General features: G+C 39.7%; 1 long non-coding RNA gene across 1 annotated transcript in view; it reads right to left on the reverse strand.

Annotated features, from left to right (window-relative positions):
- The window catches only part of LOC137156561 (uncharacterized), a 114,967-nt gene that overhangs the window by 86,980 nt on the left and 6,613 nt on the right, over window positions 1-21,374 (reverse strand). Inside the window, exon 2 of the long non-coding RNA XR_010920817.1 lies at window positions 13,232-13,439. This is a non-coding gene — a long non-coding RNA (uncharacterized lncRNA). The remainder of the gene's footprint in view (window positions 1-13,231; window positions 13,440-21,374) is intronic.

Genomic DNA, 21,374 nt, shown 5'->3' on the forward strand with positions numbered 1-21,374 from the left:
ATCGCTGGTGAACAGTAGATAACTCACATATGATATTCTATATTATAAAAAAAAAACTTTGAGGAAAAATATCCAGTTGTTTTTATTGTGCCAAGCGGGCTCTGCACTATTGTACGTTCAATTGTGTGATCTGATCAATTCATCTTGACTGGCTACAAACAAGTGTGGAGATAAATCAAACTGTGAAACAGTTGCATACATTACAAACCCTCAGAATCAACCACCTATGCAACAAAATTAAAAACAGCAGCAGAAATGAAAAGCCAATCATTTTTGCAATGTAAATACAGAACATAATAGGATTACTGTTTGTTTTTAACAACATTTTAGATATTCCATGTTACCAAAAAGGGAGAAAAAACAAATGCTCTTACATACAAAAACTCTATTTTGGGTTCTTCAATCACTAGAGTGCTAATTAAAACTCTTCCATTTCCTTACATTGCAATGTACCAAGTTCAATGGTTTTATGCATATTAATATCCTGGGGCTATTAAACTATTTTATTTTCATAGTTTCAGCTTGAATGTATGGTTTGTTCCAGTGGTAGCTATCTAGCTCTCTCTCTCTCATGTAACAGGAACACAGCTTCTCGTTTTTTCCTTCTGTTAATTGTATTAGGGCATGGTACTATAATCAGATCAGTTTATTGCAAATACAGTATAAAGCAAACCATGAAGTATGTTTTAAGCACTTGCAAAACTGTTTCTTGTTCATCCTTCATCAGTACCTAACCTACTTTTGTTTCCTTAATTGATACCAAGTAAATTTAAGAACTTGCATAAAAATGGATTTTAAAGTAGAATAAGAGATGAACACCTTTTTTGAGTTTCCTTGCAACCCTAAAGGCAAAACAGAGGAGAAAAGAATGAAGTGATAACACACACTTATTGTAATGTATTAATATATTATTGTTGCTTTATTGCTGTCTGCACAGAACCAGTCAGTTATGAAAGGAAGACCCTGCCTTCAAGAAGGTATGACTTGGGATCTAAATGAGAGGTGGAAGTATGTTTCAGAAGTCCAGATTCTAGCCTGCAGTTTGGGAGACATGGGTTCAATTCCCTGCTCCACCATCAACTTTAGTGGGGCTTTGGGCAAATCACCTTGAAAAATCTGTTTAAATACCCAGTGGGAGTTAGGTGCTTAAATACCTTTACAAATGTGGCTTTTACAATATGCTGTCTTTGATACTTACATGGCCCCAACCACTGTGGTAACTGAACACCTCACACTGATATATTTATCCTCCTACAACACGGGTGTGAGACAAGGGCTGCTTTGTTCCCTGTTTTACAGAGGGGGAACTGAGGCACAGAGAAAATAAGTGACACATTTTTAAAGATATTTAGGTACCTAACTACCATCTCTTAAAAAATGTGTCCCTTAGTTTCTCTGTGCCTCAGTTCCCCCTCTGTAAAATAGGGAACAAAGCACCCCCTGTAGCTCACACTGGTGTTGTGGGAGGTGTGGCAAGGGAGGCCTGTTTTGCCCCTCTGCGGGTCCTGTGCCCTTTTCAACTACGCTAGTGATATGGCTGGGTGGGAGCGGGGGGGTGGTACCGCCCTCTACCCCAGGCCCTGACCCAGGGACCCTGTGAGGAGTAGCCTCAAACTGATTAGTCTGTGAGAGCTATCATCTTCCCTGGGTCACTTGTCCTTGGCCCCACTGCCTGTGGTCCACTTCCTGGAACCGGACGAGGGTTTTTTCCCACCCCTTCCTCGCCGCGAGTCTCTCTGTCGCTGTGATCCTCCCCTGGATTGGGTCAGGTCACCCCACCTCGACTCCGTTACTCAGTTATCTGGGTCCTCCTTCAGGCCTCTGTGCCTATGGCCCACTTGAAGTACATTTAATTCCAATCTGGCCCGCCATAGGAAGTGAGTTTGACACCCCTGCCCTACAGGCTCCTTGCGGCTTCTTAGATAAGACACCGCCCCCCACCCCCAACAAACAAAAACAAATTGCATTGGGTCACCCAGCTTAAAGATCATGAAAAGTGCCCTGGCTTTAGGGCCTGATCCAACTTTTGTCGTCATCAACAGGAACATTGACTTCAATGGGAATTGGAGTACATCCTTAATAGCTAAGCTATACAAGTTTGGCAGAAGTCTGGTGTCGCACCCCTTCCCCCACATCTATATGGAATCTTGTATTGCAAATGGTCATAGATTTGTCCACCTTATTTGTTGGTAAAGCATCACAAACACCTATGGTGCTATATAAATCGTTAATTATATAGGAATTGACTACTTTGGTTGCTTTTTTAATAGACTTCAGATGGATGCAAAACAAAAGTATGGAGAGCTTTACTGGAACATTACCATTTTCCAGATGGTTGCTGATAAGAGAAGGTCACAAATATCTTTTCCACATTTAGATAATGATGGTTGATGTCCAAGTGACCATCTGTTAGTAGCCTGCTGTGTGGATTATTGGACACTAAATCCTGACACTTGCAATGATAGTGAGTGAGAGCCATTCAACAGAGAATGGAATTTAGTTCATTTAACTGTTATACAGCAAAGTGATTCTCCACATTAAAAAAACTGTGTACATTTGCTGTAGACTTCTATTTGCATTTATGCATGGAAATACACATTTTTTGAGGGGGCATTTAAACATTTCTGCAGGCAATGATCTTGCAATAATCATTGGTTCATTCCATTGAAATAGCAAGAGTGAGTTTTTTGACAACAGATAAGTTATTTCAAGTTTATCTTCAGTCTCTCAATCAGCAACCAAGTGACAATTCAGAGGCTGTATTGTAAGTAACAACTCTAGCAAAATAGCAACCATACACATTCTTTTTCAGAGTGGAGGGAAAACTTCTACTGCATGCTGCAAATCAAAGTTAATTATTGCCTGGTTAATTGAAAGGTATATGAGAACTTATTATTTTCTTGCCACATGATAAAAATGTATTTAAGAAGGACTTCATCATTCATTTCATTTTATTAGACTCATTCTTGCAGCATCTTTGACTAAATGGGATCTTTTTTAAAAACCATATTATCAAAGTTCACGGAGAGCTCTCTTTTTATAGAAGCTTCTCTTCTGTGACTTGACATCCAGAAGGTGGAGTTTTACTATACCTAGCTGATTAGTTTTAGTAGGCAAGATCATTCATGACTTGATACCTCCATTAAAATGTGACCCTCTGTTCTACTCAAGCTCTTTTTAGGTATTTATAGGGCCTCCATTACCATAGTAATAGACTGGAGATCTTCATAATCTGCATTTATCCATCCTCACAGATACCTCTGTGATGTGGGGCAGTACTACTTTCTCTGCTTTAGAGATGGGAAATGGAGGCACACTGACCATGACTTGCCCAAGATCATGCAGGAAGTCTGTGGCAGAACAAGTTGAACTTCGTTCCAGAATCCCAAGCAAGGACTGTTCTATTAATTTACATGGAAGTTATGGGCCAAAGGCGTTAACATAACATAAGCCAACCCAGTCACTAACAGAGTTTAGTATACAAAGACCTCAACATGCTTAACACATGGCAAAACACCATTTAATAAAAGATTTAAAGGGCTTTTAAGATTCAGAAAAGGAAAAACAGTTAAAGCATTCAAAAGGTAAAATATTAAATAAGGCTTTCATTTCAAAAACATCCCTTGTTCCCCTCCCCTGTATCAATACAGTCTTTAGAAGAGGTGGGGTGGGGAACTTTTAGATAGATGGCAATAAAACTGTTCTTCTGGGGGGTGGGGGTGGGGGGGGGGGAGAAGCTGTCATCACCAACTCCAGCCCATCTAAATCTGATCCAGTTTCCTAGAAGAACACACAAAATGAACACCACAGAAAGAGAGAAAATGCAGCTTCTGTCTCCAGTGTGGGTTTTCACTTGCAACTTTAAGACTGGAGAAGCACAAGCACACCACTCAGTCTAATTAGCCACTCCAAGACCTGGCAAACTCATACCAGCATAGAGTGGTTTGGGGTATTGCTTTTAATTGCTTCTACAAGAATGTTGCAGAATATGCAGTCTTGGCCAGCTAAGCCAGACTCGTTAGACAGAAGAAAACAGGATGAATAAGAAAAAGTGGGGAAAGAAAAGGACACATGGGATGGGTGATGAATTCCTCCTGGGATATGAGAGTTTAAGATTTAGCCAGAGCTGGTGGAGGTGGAAATATAATCTCTTTCTCCTCTCTCTCTCTCTAGCCTGGTCAAGACATCTTTCAGGATGATGAAGGTGGTCCAGAATCCCAGGATAGAGAGGAGATGGCAGCCATGATGGTGAAGCTTGCTCCAGCAGCCAATTTTAACTTTTTTTTAAAAAAAGGACCTCAGAGGCAAGTGATTGGAGTCAACATTTGGTATTATAGGTTATCATAACATCTTATGAACTTACACTTTTTACAATTTAGCTCACAATTAGGGTAAATGTGTAGGCCTAATCACCAGAATAGGATCCTAGCCATTGGACCATCCCATTGTACTTCAGCATCTTAATACCTATAAAGCATTTCTCCTCTGTATATCCCAAAATACTTCAAAAAGCAGAGCAAGTTCCTCATTTTTTAGAGAAGGAAACTGAAGTGCAGAAAGAAGTCACCTGGCCAAAGTCACTCAGTGGCAGAGACAAGAACAGAACTGGTTCCTGATTCCCATACCAATATTTTGTCTGGTAAACCACAATTTTGACTTTTCTCATTGTCATCTAAAACACTATGTGAAAGTAGGACAGTCTTTTGTATCAACTAAAGAAACTAGGTCTAAATATCTACAGGGACCGATTAATGGAACTTTATAAACATCTCACCTCCTCCCCTGCCCCGATGTAGTGTAATGGAATTGGGTACTATCCCTTTAAATTATTTGGAAGCCCTCTACTGGGTTTCCCAGTCTATTGCTGAATCCATCAGAACCCAGCCAGAGCAGCAATGTACACAGGCAGCTAGACATTGTTTGTAGGTAATATACACTTATTTGGCTCACAACTTCATCTGTGTGGTGTCTGCATGTTGATGTTGAGTAGGGACAACATCAGGGTATAATATTCGTGGGTTGGATTAAAAATGGGACAGGCACAGGGAAAAAAACCCAAATGACAACTAGAAAGATCAGGAAGAGCCTAATTTTGGTGCAACATTAAATAAAGAAAACTTTTAAACACTTTTTGGTGGAATCTGGTTATTCTACTAGAAATTCTGGTAGGCTCCAATAGAATCTCTTTGTTTCTTGATCCCTCCTGGAGGAAGGTATACCCTTAGAAGCACATTTTTCTGCACAAGTATGTAGAAGAATGTAGAGGATTTCAGAGCTGGTCTACACTACAAAAGTCAGCATGTCGACAAAACAGTGGAGGTATGTGCACTGAAATGCTCTTCCCACTGACGTAACTCCCCTGCTATGCTGATATAATGAAACCACCTCAATGAGAGGTGTAGAGCTTATGTCGGTGTAGTTAGGGCTCTGCTAGAAATTGACAAGAAAGTTGGGCAACTAGAGCCCAGCTGACCCCTGCTCACATGGAGCCCTAGGTGGCTTCTCCTGGCATGGAGGGGTGAAGCCCTAGACAGCTTCCCCAGGCTCCCAGCGGGGAGCGGCCTGCCGGGAGCCTGGGAGGCAGCCAGGCGCCCAGCAGGGATCTGCCAGTGAAGCTAAGGTACCAGGCTCACAGCTCCCCACACTGCCTCTTAGGTTGGTGGTAGTGCTCCTGGTGAGGATGGGCACCACTGACCCAAGGAGGAGAGAGTGGACTTCAGCTACTGCAGTAATTAATGCAGGGGCTGTAAGTCGACCTGACATCGGTCCCCTTCTCTTTGTAGTATAGACAAGGCCTCAGTGCTCATTCCCCCCCAATGCAGGGGCAGACACAATTTATCCCTTAGAGGTCTGTCTCAGTTTCTCCACTTGGACCCTAGCACCTTCTGGCTTGATGCAAAGCTGTCAGTCAGTGGTAGTGACTCATGCTGACTTGGGGCTGTGAAAGGAAAGAATTCATCTCAAGAAAAATGTGGACCGAAAGATTGATGGCAGGATATGGCCCATTGTGTCTTGTTTAAGCTCCAGATTCAGCACAGCAGCTGCTTAAGTTCCATAGACTTGTTTAAAGTTGAGCACAAGTGCTCTGCTAAGGAGAGATGCTTTTCAGAGTCAGAGCCTAACTTGGAGAACACTTTTCTAACCTGGTTGTTTTAAGAACTATGTCAAGGTCTGGCTCCATTCCCTCCTTTCCCTCTCCCCCAATTTAGCCTTTTAGGTGAAATGTTTAAATTTCAGATAGCAGGTTTTTGTTTTATAAAAAAAATGAATAATCTAAAATTGCACTGATGGAAGGGAGTTAGAAAAATTAATAAAAAGCACACCATCAACTTTAACAGAAATTTAAATCATTACCTTTGAAATGTGATGCAGAGAATTTTCTCCAAGTGGCTATACAGACTTTGGTTCTAATTTATGGAAATATTCAGATATTAAACTAACTACAGGATAGCTCCCTTATTCTTTCCTGACTTCATTAAAATCACATTGTGTATTAAGGAATAAAATATGAAAGATTAGTAAAATCTATGAGGTTAAACAGTGTGTTCCCTACCCTAATACATAAAGTCCAACAGTATAAAAAATTAAGAATTAGATCTAATTTAGTATATTTTTGTCTCAAGAGGAAATAGTTGTGTGATCTTGTTGAATGCACTCTATTTTATTAACTCTCCAGTTTGATTGCCAAATTCTACCCATATTATTTCACCCACCTTGTCTGTCTAACAGCCTGGGTCCAACGTTGCTACAACACTACTGTAAACTCTGCTCACACATACATGCATGCTAATCCCATTGACTACAATAGGGATTGTGAGTTTGTTTCACCTGACAGCATATTAGAATCCCCTTACATTTTGAAAGTGTGCTGATCTATATGGCATTAAGTCCTTCAGGTTTCTAATGGGCTCAATTAGGCTACAAGTTCTGCTCCTGAAGTTTGAGGTGTCAGTAATTGCAGGCACATTTTAAAAAAAATTGCACTTGGGTTCGATTTTCAGAAGTGCTGTGCATTGGGGGAACTTTGCTCCCAATAAAGTCAATGGGACTTTTATCCCTGATTTCAAAGAGCGGACAGCTTGAACCAACATAGAACCCTATTCAAAATCCCACCATAGATGCCTACCTCAGTTGGTGGCACAAACATGTATTTACATACTTTAGTACTAAAAATCCATGTTTATAGTTATTCATATCTGTAAAACTGAAGGAACAAATATTGCAGGATATTTTTCAAAACCAATCACTAATTATCTTAGATTTCTAAAGGTGGGTACAGGCAAGGTATGTTATCTTTACTGATTCACTGGCATTTTGTTTGCAACTCCTTTTAGTTTAGGTCATAGTTACTATTAAACAGATTAATAAATCAAACTGAAAAGGCAACATCAGTTAAGCAAAGCTTGTTCCTTAGTTCACATGAAGATTTGTGCAGGCAAAAATTTCATGCACATCAAAGCTAATTTATTGTTTCCTTGAAGCTCAGTTACACAGGTGCAACTCACTAAAAAGTCCTGAGGTGCATCTGTACCCATGAAGGCAAAATTGGGCATTTTGTTTTTTCAGTAACAAAAAGAGCAATTAGAGCATTTTCCTACATTTCAGAGATGATGATCCAATTCTCAGTTGCTGCACGAGGACACAGATACAGATGCCACCCATTCAGTTTGGTAGTTTAATTATTCTATTCCTAACTTGGTTTGAGATTCTCAGTAGAGCAATTATATTGTTTTTAAATCACTGCTATCTACAAGATCATTTCCTCCCCAATATACAGATCAGTGCTTTATGTCATGTCATTTTCAGGAGAATGAAGCATAAAAATAATGAGCTTGATCTCCAAATTATGGAGAAAGATCTGTTTCATACCTGAACTCTTGTATACAAAAAATGGTCTCATAGCAATTTAAGAACTCTCAGTAAAAGCTAAGGACATGCGTTTTAGGTCCATGTGACCAATTGTTCTGATAATTAAAAGCTGTCGATATTGAAAGTTCTTAACATGGGAAGTATTAAGCAACCTTAATCATGGGCAGTTTTAAAATATAGACTGGTTTTTATTTTATAATATATATTTATAATATAATGTATAATTTAATATATTAAATATTACATATATTTATGTATTTAACTTAATTTTATTATTTTATTTAGTTTTTAAATAGAGACTGTCTAAAAGATATGCTTTGGTTCAAACAGGAATTAATTCAGATAAATCCAATATCTTGTTATACAGGAGGTCAGACTACATGATCACAGTGTTTCCTTCTGGTTTTATAATCTGAGTCTGGAACTGAAATATCTTTATCTTCATTCTTTCCTCTTCATGAGTTGAGTTTTTCTTCACCAGATAAATTATCTTGAAGATACAGATGAATTTCTCTGGAGCTGTGTAACAGGGAAAAAGTGACAGGCACTTCCTTTGTTTTCTCCTTTGGGAAAATTATAAGGTCAATGTGACACTAGGCCAGGAAGGGTTGAGCCTAACAGGTTGAAATAACCCAAAAATATAAATTTTTAGGACATTTAAAAGATATTAAAATGGTAATTAGAGCCATTCATTGTAAATAGCTGAGACTTTAAGGTTATATCTTGCACGGTTAAGAGCTTGGAAGTAGATATATGTCTGTAATTACCCGTAATCTTGCTAGTGATTATCGATATAACCAAATAGTTTCTGTCTGTCGTTATATTCTATTTGTCAAAAAATCAAAGAAAGATATTAACATTTAGATGGAACTTCAAAGAGAAATAAAAATAAGTAGTAAATACTTGTGAATGGTTGTAAATTGCTGATTGCCTTATGCTAATGCAGCTAGTTACCAGTGTGCATAAAAAATAGATGTTACTTCATAGCCACAAGTAATTACCAATTATGCACCCAAGGATTGCCTCTTGTGATATCTGCTGTCAAGAAGATATCAATAAGCCTGCATAGATCTATAAAGGACTCTAAGGTCCCAATGCTTTTTCAATCTCAAATCTGTCCAACCCTTGTCACGGGAAATTTAGATTGCAAGACTGGGATTCCAGCACCAGCCTTGAATTACTCTGCTAATTCTCATGGGAGAATTTGAAGAAACTTGGCACTTGACTTATTTGGTCTTCATTTGGTCTTCTCTGGATTGGATTTCTAACAAAGAAGCTCTAAACAAGAACTGATGACCCCAAAGCTGTTTGGGTAAATTTGTGAATTAAAGGACTTTGCAACTCAGTTATCATATCTACTTTGCAACTGACCTAAGAACTTTATTTTCATCTGTGTATGTATAGTGATCTTTTAACCATTACTCTTTTTTAAAAATTATTTTAATTAATAAACATTGGCTTTAAGTGTGTATTTGGATAAGATCTGAACTATTCAATGACCTGTTTGGTAAAGCGTCCAACCTTTGGGATTGATAGACTTTCTTTCATACGATGGATACAGATTTTCAGTAATGTCCATCATCTTTGAATTGGCTGTCTGGGTGAGAGCCTAAGGCTGGATTATTTTTTTATTTCTAAGTGACCAGTTAGGTGCTGTAGAAGCTATTTTGTTGCTGGCTCGGTATATCTAAAGAAAAACACACCAGTATTAGAGCTTTGCCTGCTCCATTCTTTGGGGTTTTGCCCTGTTTAAGCTCTCTCAGCATTGCTCCCCTGATAGGCCAACGCCATAGCTAATTACAACATTGTCTCTTTCAAAGTGATCAACTGCTCAATTGCACCATTCACTTTATTCTGAATATAACATTCCAATGTGTCATACAGCTGCAGTGTTATATTTGACTACGCTTTTCTGAAGTACCATATATAAAGAAAATAATTTGTGTCTTCACTCTTTTATAAACTTCATTCTCAAATAAAAGTTGAAATATTCTTATTGGTCTCCAGACCACCTAGTTCCAAGGTGATTCTGTAGTCACCAAGCATAATGTGAAAAGTTCCAGAGGGGTAGCCGTGTTAGTCTTTAAAGTGCTACAGGCCTCTTTTTTTTTTTTTGCTGTATACAGACTAACAAATTTAATTTCTGCAGGCACAAACTTTCATGGGCTGCAACACACTTCAGATGCAAGAAATAGAAATCAGATGGGGGTATACACCCCCCTCCCCACCCCCAAGGTAAGGAACAACAATGGGGAGGGTAGGTGTTAGCAAAGTCCATTCGGTTAGAGTAGATGAGGCCTACTTACAACCATTGATTAGAGGGCGAGAATGTGAGAACAGTGACAATTACTTCTTGTAATGAGATAACCATTCCAAATCCCTATTCAGACCCAGTTTGATTGTGTCAAGTTTGCAAATGAGTTCCAGCTCTGCAGTTCCTTGCTGAAGTCTGTTTTTGAAGTTTTTTTGTAGAAGTATGGCAACTTTCAAGTCAGCTACACCGTGTCCTGGAGATTGAAGTGCTCTCCGACTGGTTTATGGATGTTACCATTTTTTGTCTGATTTGTGTCCATTTATTATTTTGCATAATGACAGTCCGGTTTGGCCAATGTACATGGCAGAGGGGCTTTGCTGGCACATGATGGCATATATTACATTAGTAGATGTGCGAATGAATGAGCTCCTGATGGTGTGGCTGATGTGGTTAGGACCTGTGATTCACCCTAGATTCCCTCAGACACGATGTCCCTATCTATTACAGCTATCATAATTGGTCAGAGAGAATAGCTAAAATGTAATTCTCTGAGCACTTTAAATAGTGCAGAATAGACATGGAAGACCATCAGGAAACAGTGATAATTCTCAAATGAACACCCATGTACTGCATAAGGAATAGAATAAATTTTGACTTAAAAAAAAAAAAAAAGTTTGCACTTGATCTAAGAAAAGCTGGTTGAAACTGAACATTTAAGATTGAAAGAATTACAGAATTCCTCCCCTATCCCCCAGAAGAAAAATTCTAAATGAAAAAGTTTTTATTTCTGTCTTCTTATTTCCTTTACCCAGTCTTTTCTAATGGGAAAGCAGGGTGTGTTGTGTGTGTGTGAGGGAAGAGGAGTGGGGGGGGGGGGGGTAGGAGAGGGGGAAGGAGTTAAAAGAGGCAGGGAGAACAAAATTATTCTCTTGAAAATTAAAAATGTTTAATTTTAATATTTTTGGTTTAAAAAAATCATTTTACCTAAAAAAAATTTTTCCGTACGTTTCTTGTTTGGTTGTGGGTCAGTCGTTTTTTGTCAAAATGAATGTTGATGCAAAAAATAAACCTGATCTATTTTTTATGCATATCGTAAAAGTAGAGCATACACTCTTCATAATCAACCTCCTATGGGACATATACCCAGTAGATCTTTCAGTAACAATTTTAGCCTGTAGGAAGACTAACAGACATATAGAACTTGACTCTCACATTAAGTATCCCTATGGTAAATATATGCAAAAAAGTATTAGTATAAATAAGAATCAGGCTCATAGGACATATAGCCAAACCCTTCACTTGCATATCCAAAACTGAGCCCCCGCCCCCCAAAAAACAAACAAGAAAAAAAAATTCTGATAATTTTGGCCATTTAAAAAAACCCCAAAACATTGATAACTAGCACAGTTAGGCAGAGACATAAATCCAATCTGAAATTGTGTTGCAGATTATAAAACTGTCTAATCAAACTTCCTGTTTCAAACTCATTGCTAATGGCATTATCAGTGGCAGTTTTTGGAAGAGAACTCCAGGAGCCATATCATTCTTTGTAATACATTTTCTGTCAACACACCATAAGCTCTGAAAATATGCTCTCAAGCTTTTCCCATTCTTGGAGACATCTGCATCCCTTGAGGTCTTTATTGAATACCTACAAGTGCCACATGTCACTTCCAAAAGGCAGTCACTACAGAAATTCCTCTGAAACAGCCAAGTTATGAGATCATCTTGATGAAATAGTGAACCTTTTCAGTCTCTTCTATTGATTCAACCAAACATCATGAGAAGAGCTGGCCCTAAGATTAGATGTCCATCAAATGATCATATTTGAAAGAATATTCTCTCTGAGGTCTACAAAACATGCATTGCTAATTTCAAATCACTTTAAATTTCAATCATAATTTTACTAAAGTAAATTACCACTTCATCTTTGCTTAAAGAAGAGCAAAGTAACTACATCATGAAAAATACTTGGTGGAAAACAAGTATCACATCCAGGGACAGCTAGAAAATATGATAAGTGTACTAATGTTTTCAGCAAACAAATAAACCGATTCCTGCCACTATTATTAGCAGCAGTAAATGCCAACACAACGTGCTTGGGGTCATACATGACAGATACTACAACACAATTGCTATCTAGAGAGCTTGCAATATACAAACTTCACAATATAGAATATTAATCCCTATTAAAAAAGAGTAGAACATAAAAATAAAATAATGTGATGGTAATACACCATGTCTGTAAGAAAGAACCCACAAATTTGTCATAAATATCAGACCTTAAGTACCTTTAAACAACTTTTTAATAGTCATACATTGCTTTTAAAAGCTGTTACACAGGTGGCCAGTATCATAGGTGGGGGAAGGCTTAGCCTTCCCAAACAGCCAGGCATGGCCTCACCCATATTCCATCCCAGCCCAGGCAGGGCAGGCCCAGGAGGGCGCTGCAGCAGCAACTTTTCCCATCCTTTCTCAGCCTCCCCTGAAGCAGGTGGGGACAGGGGCTGGGTGGGCCAGTCATTGGTCCTGGACGTGGGGTGGCCAGGACCATGCCCAGCTGGAGACCTGGCTGCACAGCGTTCGAGTTGCCTGGAGCTGGGGATGGCCACTCAGGCCGGCTGGAGTAGGGCTCCTTCCCAGTTGTGGTAGGGTGCTCGACATGGTGGCGGCTCCAGCCAGCAATGAGGGAGAGGATGTGGCCTCAGGTGGAAGAGGCAGGGCCCTGGGCTAGCCTCCCTTAACAGGGGTTCATCCACCTCCCATGGTTGATTGCTTTCATCCCTCCCACCCAAAAACCTGCAGCTTTAACACAGAAAGTGTAATTAAAAACATTAAGAATTTGCTGCCAAAATTTTGGATCAAACTTTTATTTGACATCAAGATACATAGGATAAGATTCTGAAACCTTTACTCACTTTGGTGAGTTGCTCCACTTGATTAATACAAGGTCACACAGAGAATCAGTAGGAAAGCTAAGAAGAGATCCCACATGTCCTGATTTGTCAGCCCTTTCTCTCAGCACCCCACAACACGGAAGTGTGAACCCTCTAATTCAGGAGATGTATTTTCACCAGATCAGAATATAATTACTACTGCTGAACCCACCTTCATGTGTTTTAGCCATGACAGAAATCTGCAAACAATACCAGATTTGGGGCAACAACTTTCAGCAACCTTGACTTCAATGGGACCATTTGGGTGAATAAATGTGAGTAAAGGCTCTATATTTGGAAATAAAACTATATAGCCCCAGGCACAGTCGTTCATCCCAGCAACTCTCTTCAAAAAGATCCTTCACACTCCATAAGACATTCTAAAACAAAATAAGTGCAGGGTTGTTACAGCAGCATCTCATTACTGTGTGGGAGATTAACTACAAAACTTTTCTTGGCTTTAAGAAAGTTATGTCAAAACAGCTACAAACAAACAGAATTCATTTTCCACTTACCAAGTTTTGGGTATGGATCTAGCAGCCTGAGTATAAACAGCTCCTTCCTATTTACCACAGGTTTTTAATTGAGGCTTTTTGTTTCTTTGTTTTGCTGCATGCTCGCTTTAAGAGAATGCAGAGCCAAATAACTTCTCTAAACCCCTCGTACTTGCTTTATCTTTTTTTATAGACAAATCTGAGATGCTTAGTACAGCTCTCCTTGAAGCTATACCTCATTACTTCCTCTCACTCTGCACTGTTTGTTCTTTCTAGACTTAGTCCTGTGCTCGTAGAAGTTAACAGGTGTTGTTCTGATAGGCAAGATTACTCAGCTGTGTAAATCAATTAACAGAAACCATGGACCTATGCTTATTTGCACCAGCTGAGAATCTGGCCCATTGACTTCAGTGGACACAGAATCAACTGATCTATGCTCTAACTTCTTCATTTGGGGCCAGATTCTGCTCTTAGCTATACCTCTCTAAATAAATTAAGACTACCTGCCCAGAAGTCAATGGAGCACTGTGTCCAAAGTATATTCTACTTTAAGAGACTGTCTGTAGCTCTTCCAAAGACATGATGTTAATCAGGTTACATATTCAAAACCTAATGAAATATTATTCATCTTTTTAAATATGGGTGCTTTGTAGTTCCCCAGACTGCTTACACAGTCACTTTGTATGTGAACATATGTTCAGCAGTAACTGAGCTAAGACTGCAACTCATAGGTCATAAAAGTTAGCAATAGATTTTGATTACTATCAATATGCCCTGAAATTGAACCAGCGATTTTAATGAAAGGTTCCAGATTCTATTACCAACGCTAAGACATCCAGTCCCCCACACAAGGCTTAAAAAAAGTTGATGTCACAAAGTATAATTTTGAAAACTGAAAAAGTGAATCTGAGGTTAAACTCTAAATACAAAATCACTACTCAGTATTTGAAGCATAAGCCTTTGTAATGTTGTCTTAGCTCAATTTTATTTGAATTACATCTATTTTTATAGAAAAAGTTTGTATATAGAGCCCTTATGACTCACTTTTTTGTTCCTGTTCTTTAGCTGACATGAAGTGTCAAGTCAATGCAGCACCTGTTTTCTATTCCCTAGCGCATCATTAATACTACATAGAAAAACACTTTCTGCCTAAGAATCACACTTTTGCTACATTCTGTAGATAAGCTGCAGTGAATTGATTTCTACAAAGGTAAATAGGTGATTTCATTTAACAGTGACATTCATGGTTTTCAGTCAATTTACAATCCCCTGTGATTTATGTAACTACGTTACATACTGTTTGCATGGTACATTCACTCGAGGGACAATTTGACCTGTAAGAACAATTAGAAGCTCATATATAGTGCTTTAGAAAGGGAGATATGTATCATTATTAGAACTGTTAGAAGAAGCTTTGATACAACCATATGCCATTGGAATATGCAGTTCCATCAAAATTGAAATCAGGTCAATTTTATGGGAATTTCATTTCAGCAGAAAACCAAAAATAAAGTTTTGACAATATTGAAATGTCTGAGTCAACATTTTTGCAATTAAACATTTTTAGTTTTTCATTTTGAAATTACTTCTTGTTTCAATTTTTAAATTTGTTTGTATTATTTTATATATAAAAGGTTGATCCATTTCAAATCTCTTCTCTCCCATCAAGTGGAGGGAGAACTTGAACCAGGGGTCTCCCATGTTCCAGGTAATCATTAGGCTAAAGGTTATTAGGCAAATTAGCTTCCTCAGGCTCTTTTGTGTGAACTCGACTGAGGATCCTGATCCAGTAGATGGCCTCTGAGCAAGCAACATAAGGGGCTGAATGCCCATCTTCTCCGGTTTGTGAATTTGAGGCTGAGCTGGGAGATAGGTCCCCAGGTCCCTAGAGCGAAGTAGCATTACACATGCTCAGAGGCAGTAATATAGGTTCCTAGGGAACGTTCAAGCCCACCAACGGGGGCAAGGGATGCAATTGCTCAGAGGCCTGGCAATTTAAAAGGGCATGGGTGGATGGGAGGATAGATACATATACTCTCCTCCACACACCCCCTTCCTCTGAGGCCCCCACAGGTCGTGCTCTCTGCCCCTCCCCTATTTATTATGCACCATGCAGGATCCCAGGTGGCTGAAGAGATTGTCATCTGCTATTCAGTTTCCCAGGTTCATCAGTAATCTTCCTGGGGAGTCCAAGGGACACGGGAAGCTGAGTAGCAGATACCGCCGGCTCAGCCACCTGGGAACCTGACTGGCACTTAATAAATGAGCAAAAACTTCCAGCAGAAGCCCATTCGGACCTCAGCCATCCTTTGGGGCCATTGACTAGTCTGCCTTGGGGCCCAGAATTGCTGTCAGTGGGGCTGGGAACGTTTACCATTTACTATAGGGTTAGGCAGCAGGTGAGCAGAAGCTTTGTGGATCACTATGGCATCTAAAAATGGCACTTGGTGCCTAAGTATCTTTGTGGACATGGGCTGTGGGTGAAGCTTCCCCTTGCCCGCAGCCCTGCCCACACTCCAGCCCCCTCTGCCCCAGACCCTGCCCATCCCCCCTTTGGCTCCCTCCCCACTCACTGCATGCGTCCCTCCTCTCCTCCTCCCCCCCCAGTCATCTTCTCCACACCCCTCCCTCCCCCAAGGCCCCCGCCGCTCATGCTGTCTGCCCCTCCCCTGAGCAGAATGCTCCCCCCACCCATCATGGAACTTGAACAAGTAAAAAAACTTGGGGGGATCATTTGCTGCCTCAGGTGCCCTTAGTTGCCGCTGGCCTGCTGCTTACCTAGTGGGAATGCTCTGAATGGCTCTGGGTCAGGTGGAGGGGGAGCCATTCCTCCTGGCCATTTATTGGTAAGTCGGCAAGCCCTGCTTAGTGGGCACCAGCCCCGAGGAAAGCATAGTGGTGCCTGCCAAACAGTGAATGATCCAGCCATGCACTGGCTTGGAAGGAAGGGATGGTCCCACCCAAAGCACAGAGCATGAGGCTGGCCTGGTGGCATCTTATCTTGTCTAGCTCTCCTGCCTCTCACTTTGAAAAGTGATGGGGGTGGGCCCAGTGGAGCCCAGCCCACCATCCTGGCAAGTTACTCCAGTATCACACAGCGGGAGGAGGAGTCCCATAAAGTCCCAATCTCTGTGACCCAGGAGGCATGCATACAGTACTGCAAGAATGAAGCAAAAGGTTTTGGAATTGTAAAAACACTTAGCACTTCTAAAGCACTTTCCATCTGATGACCTCAAAGTACCTAACCAAAACCAATGAATTAAGCTGCATGATACTCCTCTGAGGCAGGCAAGTATTATTATATCTGTTTTTCAAATGGAGAAACTGAGGCACAGGCTGATTAAGTCCCCTATCCACTGCCTTTTTAAATCAATGGAAAGACTCCCCTGAGATCAAGCCTTAAAGGGCGGGTCCAATGTCACACTGGAAGTCTGTGATGGGAGGCATTAATGAAACCCCAAATTTTCACATTGCTAGCTCTGCTTTCAACACCAAACTATGCTTCTTCCCTTAAATTTGACTTTCCATTGCCCTTATCTGGAAAACAAATGAGTCTCTTTGAGGGGACTCTTAATTGATTACTGAACAGGCTGTGCATGTAGGGTAGTTAATCCAATTGTATTTGTGGTACGGTACAGCTCATAGAGGAATCCAACAACCATCATTTCATTGATTCCTTGTTTTACACAAGAATGATGTGTGAGTTCTTTATGACTTGTGTCCTTTTAGAGAGACAAGGTGGTTTCCCCTTGGACTATTATACCCACCACCCATGAAGGTAATATCTTTTATTGGACCAACTTCTGCTGGCATCTCTCGCTCTCTTTTTAATGTTCCATAAATCAAAATTGGATAAATTGGTAAAGAAAGCTGTCTTCTGTGAATGGTGCTGGGAGAAGTCTTGTCACTGAGGTCAGAGCAAGAGTTTTCTTTGTTGGTGACATGAAATGCTGAAACAAATGCTGAGTTTGGGTTAGAGCACAGTGTGATACCAAAATAAACCTTGTCCTGAGTCTGAACACAAAGGAACAGCTTTTGAAACACGTATACAGTAATGATAATACTTGCTAAGACCTTCCTACAGGATGACTCTCCACCTAATCGACTGATTTCACAAGAGATCAAGAAGTAACAGCTGGTGGTTTTAGCCAAGCTCATTGTTAAGGGCAGTTGTAGCAAAGTGTATTTGATGTTGTAGGTTTCAGTCCAGCTGACAAAGCCGTAAAACATGCCAGGTTCCTGAGGTTCTATTGACTCCTCTCTATGCACACATGTAGTTACCAGTAGTGTTAACAAGAATTACAGTGACATACATCTGAGGTCTGAACCAACGCCACTGAAATCAATAGGAGGCTTAAATGGCTGATTTAAATAAGCTTGGAACTGACCCTTGTGTGGAAAAAGACTGTGTAAGCATTCCAAAGGTGTGAGTTCTTTTTAACTTTCAAACCCAAGCTTTGCTGCTAGCTCTGTGCAGCTTTCCAGATGCCCTAGCTGGGCTGGAGGTTTGCTTCTCTGTTTTCCTTTCTCCCTCTTTCCCTTTTGTAGGGGTGTTCTGTGATCTTTTGGGTCACCCTTGTAGAAGTGAATACAAGACTGACTTAATTTTCTGCTTACAGAGGCTTATCCTTCCCTGGTGTATGCCCTCCAGCAGCTCTATCTTTTCACAACTAACATCACACTAAGAACCCATTTTGTTTTTCAAATGGGTTTCAGGCTGAGCTTTTGGAGTTTTTAGTTAGGGAAAAAATCTTCTAACTTTCAAACTGAGAAAGTATGTTATCTGAGAAAGAGAACGATATTAAACATAGAATCAGAGAATTACAGGAGTGGAAGGGATCTCAGGAGGTCATCTAGTCCAGTCCCCTGCACTCAAGGCAGGCCTATGTAATAACTAGACTATTCCTAATCTGTTTTTGAAAACCTCCAATGACGGAGATTCAACAACCTCCCTGGGAAATTTGTTCCAGTGCTTAACTACCCTGACAGTTAGGAAGCTTTTCCTAATGTCCAACCTAAACCTACCTTGCTACAATTTAAACCACTGATTCTTGACCTATCATGTTAAGAATGAATTGTTAAGAACAATTTTTCACCTTCCTACTTGTAACAACCTTTTATGTACTTAAAAACGGTTATCATGTCCCTCCTCAGTCTTCTCTTCTCCATAAGAATGGCCATACTAGTTCAGATCAATGGTCCATCTAGCCCACTATTCTGTCTTATGACACTGGCCAATACCAGGTGCTGCAGAGGGAATGAACAGAACAGGCAATCATCAAGTGATCCATCCCTTCACCCATTCCCAGTTTCTGACAAACAGTAATCCTTGCCATCTGGCTAATAGCCATTGATGGACCTATCCTCCATGAACTTACCTAGTTCTTTTTTGAATACTGTTATAGTCTTGGCCTTCACAACAGTCTCTAGAAAGGAGTTCCACAGGCTGACTGTGCGTTGTGTGAAGAATTACTTCCTTTTGTTTGATTTAAACCTGCTGCCTATTAATTTCATTTGCTGACCCCTAGTTCTTATATCATGAGAAGGAGTAAATAACACTTCCTTATATACTTTCTCCACACCAGTCATGATTTTATAAACCTCTATCATATCCCCCTTTAGTCATCTCTTTTCCAAGCAGAAAACATTAGAACTGGTCTGAAAATGGAATTTCCATTCGGCAGGAAATTCCATCCTTGCAAAATTTGTTTTCATTCTGAACTGGAATGTAAAGCTCAAATTTCAGAATTTCCCCTGGAATGACATTTCTGAAAAAGTTTGATTCAGAATCATTGAACTGTTTTGTTTTGATAATGTCAAAACATTTTGTTTTACTAATGGTGAAGTTTGTCCTTTCAGCAAGGTTAAAACATTTCTTTTAATTTTATCATTTTGATTAATTTCGTTTTAACTTTTATGATAAAATATGCATATAATGGTAAATATATTAAAATATTTTAATATAACAAAAGTTACAATGAAATTAATCAAAATGATAGTTGAAATGAAACATTTCAGTATCAGAGTAAAATGTTTTGACATTACCAAAATAAAACAATAAAGCTGAAACCATTCGTTTCAACTTTTTCCCATCAAATATTTAGTTGAAATCCACATGTTTCTGTAAAACCTTTTGATTTCAACAAAACAACATTTTTCAATGGAAAATGTTTTTCAGCCAGCACTATTCCTAATCTGTATTTGTTAATTTGAAGAGACCCATGTGTCTTTGGACAGCCTTCTACCATTATCTGTTTATTTATTTTGTTGAAATTCCAGAAATGGAAACCAAATATCTGTTTGATCGGATTTAAGGCTATTCTTTTCTGTAGATAGGATTCCCCATACTTTGTCTATGCCACTAATACTAGGGGAATCTGTCCTTTTCCAAAACATATCACACATATGGGTGCCAGTAGTAATTGTACTCTCATGTGGTCTCATCACCATATCATCTCAGACCCTGAGCCAAAGCATATTGAAATACATGGAAAGCTTCATATTGATTTCAATTGGTCTGGATTAAATCCTTATGCCTGAATCCTCAAACATATTTACGCACCTTACTCCCATTGAAATCAATGGCAATCAAAATACCTTTAGGATCTGGGAATTATTGCCTCTCTTCTGCAAAAGGTTTGCATTTGTGTCCCCTGTGTCATGTGAGAGACACATATCATGTATCTGAAAGTTGTTTTTAAAAAAAAACAAAACATGGTCCTGAACACACAATACTGATTTTTTTTTCAGTTGGAGATACCAGTCCTGTCATTTCTCATTTCTTCACTGAACTGTGGACAGTGCAATATTTGCAATTTCCCCCTGATTACTTTTCTACACTAATATTCATTTGCTAGAGTTTTGTAGTCCAGGCAGGATGTGTTAAATTGCTTTGTACTTTCTGGATCTGCTTCTTTCCTCTGATTAATAAATGCCAGATTTCTCTGTGTACTTAGTTTCAATATGGCTTGGCTCACTAAAATGCATGGCATGAGATGCATTAATTAGCCTATTTCCATTTTCACCTTTTGGGAGAGTAAATTAGTGAATTAGAATGCTAAATGTTTCAGATGCAGTCTATTAACAAAATAATAATTCTCCTCACATCGGTGACCAATAAATAACAATGTAAGCAACATTAATTTAAAGGATCCCACTGCAATATATTTATATTCATTAGCAAAAATGTCTCTCTCATCTTTAAAAGAAACAAAGGTCAGCAATCCTGGTTTATTATTTTTAGTTTTATGGATTTTAAATTGGTACCCCTATTATTATCCACAACAATAAATAAAGAATGAAGCATTTAAATGTTCTGCTTTTTGACATTGTTTAAATTGTGCTTCCATGTGTGCTGCTAGTTATAGTCTATACTGTGCCATTTAGGCACAGTTCAGAAATAAAGAGTTATGTGGAAGGCACACTGTCCTCACAACAGCACTGGAGGTATCCTGCATCTGAGGGTGTCTTCACTGAAGAGTTAGCCCAAGTGGGGCCACTCAGGTTATTATGCAGGTTCCACACCAGCCTGACACACTAAGCCCTGGTCTACACTTACCTGGAGATTCGGTGGCAGTCGACGGGAGTTACGCAAACTACGCAGAGTAGATTGCATAACTCACGTCGACTGCTCTGCTTCCCTTCTGCACGCTGTCTACACTGCGCTGTGCTGACGGGAACAGCGTTCCCGTCGACACAGCGTTACGCTACTTGAGGGGGTGGTTTACCAGCGTCGACTTCCTGATCGATTGAGCGGGTCTACACTGACCGCTCAAGCGATCCAGAAACATCGATCTGGCGGTGGTGAATTTGCCGCCGTCA

Source organism: Emydura macquarii, unplaced genomic scaffold, assembly GCF_026122565.2.
Source record: "Emydura macquarii macquarii isolate MOO-44397 ecotype Brisbane River unplaced genomic scaffold, CSIRO-AGI_Emac_v2 contig_1451, whole genome shotgun sequence".
Lineage (NCBI taxonomy): Eukaryota > Metazoa > Chordata > Testudines > Chelidae > Emydura > Emydura macquarii.